Genomic DNA, 6,000 nt, shown 5'->3' with positions numbered 1-6,000 from the left:
TCTCTGCCGTGACAGGGGGAGGGGCTGGATTCCCCTCTCCCCGCTCCGATCTGCCAGCGCTGACTGGGGGAACGGACGGGGGAGGGGGCGGGTACAGCTGGCTCTGCCTCTAGATAGGCAGAGCCAGCTGTCACTCACGCAGCTGGGCGGATCCCGTCATCTAAGTCGGGATCCGCTCCAGGTGCGGCGTCTCAGTATACCGCGAGCTGTAGCTCGAGGTATACTGAGCTTAGGGTGACGGGAGGACGTTAGTTTGTGTCCTCCCGTTACCCCAAGGAGAACTATGGGGAAAAACACTGACCCCATAGTTCTCCTTTAATGACAGAAATAACAAATCTGAAGGAATCCGAATGTTTGATAATGAAATTCGAAACGAAACACAACAAGCGGGAGAGCTGTCATTTACCACTCTCTGGCTTCTCTGCACTTGTATCTCAAATGAAAACAAAGTATCACAATAATTTTACAAAATGTAAATAATTAAGGTCACATACCAGGTCACATACCCTCGGCATTAGATTAGTGCTTTTCCAGGGGACCCCCCTGGAAAAGCACCTTGTCCCCAATAGACACTGTCTATTTCTGGGGTTTATTTATAAGACTTGATGACCTCACTCATTCTGCCATGATGTAGAGTCAAAGCTTCATTCACAATATCCAAACAATGCTGATATTTAGCATCACATTACTAAACTGTCACATGAAATTGGTTGAAACCATGTTTTTATGCATTGTTACTCTGTATCCTGATTCAGAAGACAAATTAAATCTCAATAATCAATAGAACAGTTGGGCTAAATCCTGGTTCATTCCTAAAATGGGCCTTGATAGACAACCTGCCAGCTACTTCCTGATTCAGCTTTACTGCTCTCTGCTAACTGAATGAGCCGAAAGGTGATATTTCCTGATGAATGGTTAAACCAGGAATTACATGTGTATCTTGCTTCTCTGTCCAATGTGCAGATGTGTTTAAAGCCCAGTTATCTTGTTTTTTTAAAAAACCTTTAAGGGTTTATGCACATGGCCATAAGAAACGATCCCTTTTTATCAATACAGCTTTTTTAAATATATGGATCTGAACGCAGAAGTATTGTATTATATTGGCCTATGCACACGGTGCATAAAGATCAGTAAACTTGCACTGCGATTATATCCGTAAAGTCAAAATAGCAAAATCTGCTCCTGAGGTGCTCCATGTAGACCGCGGAATGGACTACGCGGCCGCACGCCCACCTACGCTCACCCGCCCTGCACGTCCGTGCGGGTGCGTGTACTCGTACGCTGACAGGATAGATCCTGTCTGCGTCCGAGCCAGGAAACACGCACCCCTACGGACCTGCACTTGAGCTGAGCGTAGGGGGGCGTATAGCCGCGTAGTCCCTTAGAGAAGAACGGGGGCATCTAATCACAAGAAGTACTAATCACAAGCACACCTGTCCTTCCTGGGAGCTGCTCGATACGGCCCTGCACGCAGCACAGAGCTGTACGTGCCAGCCAATTCCAGTGTAAATGAGGCCTTTTAATTAGTGTGGCACCTCAATCCCTAAACCTACAGTGTTCATTGTTAAGCCAAGGATACTGTGGAGACCCTTAGGCCAGCGATAACTGCCTATCCATTAGCCAGATTACACATATTCACACCACTTAACTACTATTGGATGATGAAAACAGAATAATCACACAGGTCCAGCGCTCTCTTTCCACTTCCAAATATTCACGCTCTGTGACTTAACAGTGAAGGAGAAGCAGCACACTGTTGAGCTCATGTCTATGTCACTCTGCTCTCCTCTCCTCTAAGCCTGTCTCTTGGTAGCGCATGAGCACTGCAGCAAAACTAACTAGCTCCTTGTGATGCTTATCTTTCCCCCAGTCTGAACTCAGCTGTAGAGGGGATTGCAAGAAGCTGCTGCCCATTCAAATTCAGGTAAAACCAAATTTTGATGTATTAATGTTCATTTTTTTCTTTTATAACTGCCTGAAGTTCACACTTTAGTAAGTCCATCTACATTACAGAACAATGTTATGTGTTTTTCACTAAACGTCCCCCAAAAATAAAATGTATGTCCATATCTCGAGGGTGATTTAGTAGGGCATTACCTGGCAAGTTCAGAAGCCAAATTTCTCTAGCTCCACAATTTATATTGTAGAAGACATTTCCACCTGTCAAAGCATTATGCAAAGATTACACACTCAGCGAAGTTCTCAGCAGTCTTCAAAGACTCATCCCGCTAAATGGGGAGTGTTGGTGCCTCACTCCTACTAATGCTGCTGCCAAATAACTGTAAACAATACACGAGGAGCACTATATCAGCTCAAATATAAATAACATTCAGGTTTTATCTCAAACCATGCCTCATGAGGATCTTCAAAGAGCTCTACAGTATCTACAATGGAAACATATCCAAACATTTACCCTTTCTTTGTCTATTCTTTTTTTTTTTTTTTTCTCTTTTAAGCTAAGTTTCAATAACGTGAAGCCCCTGGTTGAAGTATAAACTGTATACATTCAAAGTTTTGTCATCTGGACCAGCCATTCTTCTGCCAGTCACTGTCCAATGAGAAGACTGGAGGTGGAGAAGTGACATATAAAGCTGAATGGCGGAGGTAGGACAATTAATTGCTTAAATCAGGAACTGGCAGTACATCGTGGAAAATGCGTGTCAACCCAAAAAATGGCTGTTTGGCATTCCAAAGTCTTTAGCAGGTTTAGCACCCTCCGCCCCACAATGGCATGTGAGGGACCCCAGTGTGGCAGGATGGGATGATATTTGACCTCAGGATTAAGCCCTTAGCCAGTTGTGGGATGCAAATGTAAAGTTGGGCGCCATTCACCTTAAGATTTTATTCCTCCAGCAGCTCACATGGGAGAGAGGGATAATGGGTACAGACACATAGAACAGTACAGACTCCAGATTCAGCAACCACTTCCCAACTTCACAGTGCAGAGAGCCCTTAAATCATGGCACTGTATACAACATTACTTTAGCTGGTTAGTACAAAACTTCTTAGGTGAGACACCAGTCTCCCTGCGAGGTCCAAGCCAAATTCCAGCTGCTCAGTCACCTCCTGAAGTTCCTCCCTGGAACCTCCTCCCTGGCGCTCCTTTCCAGGAACAGCTTCCCCCTTCACCTGGCAGGACAGCTGTAGACCATAAAAGTGGGTTGCCATTGCTGATCACCTGCAAGTCTTTCCATGGACTGCAGGCCTGTCCAGATTACACAGCACAACACACACCCTCCCCCAAGTGGGAGTCTGGGATGGGGGGGAGGGGGGTAGGGTAGAAAAACTCACAAGGTCAGCCCCAAATATTTATGTCCTCTTCTAGCATGCACCACTGGTAGTGAACCTCCAAGTGATTGTTTAGGGAGACACAGATATTGATAACTCTATAAGCATTATTGGATGTTCTATCTCTATTGCAGGGTCACACCCAGCAGCAGGCAGAAGCACATGATAACATGAAGCTTAGGGGAAACCAAATGAGCCCTGAACTATCAAATCAGCTTAGACTAGCTACAGTACAGATGAATTACATTTAAGGAGTCACCCCTCACTTAGGTAGCTACAAGGTGGCAAGGAAAAACAGTAAACATGTATGTATTTTAACTGTGTATTAAACTTCTTGTCTGGCATTTTCATTAGTAATACTAAAGGCTATGTGCTTTTTATCTGAATGCATTTTTTGCTTTAAAGCAAAACATTCCCCAGTACCTTTCCATGTCTCCCACCCTCAAACACTTAACCGTATTCACTCATATTATATACATATTCACTGCTGCAAGCTCCAAAGATGATCTGTGCCACTTCCCCAACTTCCAGATTGTAGAGGAGGGATCCCAAAAGCACTGAGGATAGGGGAGTGATAGCCTGCTGCAGCTGCCTGTCAAATTACTGTGTGGAGGGAGGAGGCGGGAGCAGGGGCGTGGCTTGCTGAGCACTGTCTGTATCAATGAGCAAAACAAATGGGAAATGCATTTATCAATTCCTAACCGGCTTTAAGGCAAGGTGCACATGGAAGGGCTTTACAGGATACATAAGCAAAAATTTCCCAGCACACTTACCAGCCTGCCTGCAAAAAAAATACACTGTCTAACTTTTAGGGTTAAAAACAGAGGTTTTAGCACTAATCATAATAACCATAATTATATTTTATATTACGATAAAAAAATGAATGCTCTTGCACATACTTACTCTTCAATATTAGTACAAACCTCAGCCCTTCTGTAAGGTTTTAACAGAAGTAAAGATTTGTGACTACATTAGGCACACAGGGTGTGCCTAATGTCTGACGCAGAAGTTCAGAAGGCAATGAACCTGTACTGCTAAGATAGATAACCAAATGCTTCTTACTGCACAGAGGGGGATCTGTGACTAGATGATCCTGAATTCTGACTTCAGCCCTTGTATAATGAAAACTTCACAGTTTAGTTTTCAGCCTCCCTAATTGGGCCCCTTTCTACCCCAGGCCCCATATGAGCTGTGTGGGATGCTATGGTTATTGTTACACCACTGAGTCTATCCCACTACCTTTCATCTGATATTTAGTGATCCAGCAGCATACCCCATGATGCTGGAAAACCCTCAATGAAGCCTCTCTCACACAGAATGCTTTTTTTTTAAAATTCTTTATTTAAAGTTTTTACATATTAATACAAAACAAACTTCCATCTGGACAGCATATCCAACATAGACATTTCTGCTTAATAAATACATTTAAATAAATATAATTACATTATTACAAAACATATTTATTACTCTTCTACGAAACAATCAAATACTTCCTTGAAAGCATTTCTTAAATCCCATCTAGTTTAGCTTAACTGTCCTCACATACACATACATTTATAAATACCTAACTACTCCCTACATAGACAAGGACAAACACAAACAATGACAAAAAAACAAAAACAAAACACAACACAACCCCTCTTAATTTATATACCTCATCATATTAAGACCATTATTAATGTGCCAATGACATCAGCCAAACCATAATCTGCATTCTTCTTAAATTCAAACCACCATGCCCATATTTTATAAAACCTTTCATATTGTCCTCTAGACGTTAAAACCATCTCTTCCATATTACAGATGTTGTTCATTTTTTCAAACCACTAATGTAACGGGGGTATAGAAACCTGCTTCCAATACTCCGGTATCAGAGCTTTCTCAGCATTAAGTAGATGAGGGGTTAATGAACATCTATATTTCGTTCTAGAATCTATAGTGCAATGAAATAACATACACCATGGATCAACTTCAATATGAGAACCCATAATTTTTTCAACATAAGTCCTCACCTGACCCCTATATCCCTGGATAATGGGGCAAGTCCACCATATATGCGCCATAGTTGCCCTTTGTCCACATCCCCTCCAGCACAAGGATGAAACATCACCATACATCTCATGCATTCACAGAAAGCTTGATGTAAAATGCCAATACTAAGAAGTGTTTCAGCTACACCAGGGGCGGACTGGGCTGGGGGGCAGGGTGGCAATTGCCCCCCGGGCCTCTGCGATGCCGTCACGAACGGCTGCTCGACCTCCGCTGCCATCTGCACCCGGCCAGCCCGCCGCATCCGATGCGGCTCGGTGATCGGCGCGGCCGCTGCTCCGCAAGGGGTTGTTCGGGAGGCCCCAGCAGGGGGCCCTCTAACATGCCTGATTAGAGGGCCGCCTCTACCTGGTCCAGCCAGCCCGGATCGCCTCTGTATGCGTCCGTGCTGGCTGGATCAGGCAGACACAGTCCTCTAATCAGGCGCTGTAGAGGGCAGCCGTCTGGGGCCTTGCGAGGACCCCCTTGAGGACCGAGCAGGCTCCGATCGCAGAGCCGCATCGGATGCAGGCGGGCCGGCCGGATGCAGAGAGTCGGCGGAGGGAGGGAGCCAATGCAGCCACAGCAGCCCCCCCCCCCCAGGCCAAGGTAAGGTGACACAATTTAAAAAAAAAGGTTTATTTTATGTTCCCGGGAACATAAAATAACCCTTTATTTTTTTTA

The sequence above is a fragment of the Nanorana parkeri genome, unplaced genomic scaffold (assembly GCF_000935625.1).
Source record: "Nanorana parkeri isolate BGI_ZX_2015 unplaced genomic scaffold, ASM93562v1 scaffold35, whole genome shotgun sequence".
Classification (NCBI taxonomy): Eukaryota; Metazoa; Chordata; class Amphibia; order Anura; family Dicroglossidae; genus Nanorana; species Nanorana parkeri.
Note: the sequence above shows the minus strand (reverse complement) of the source record.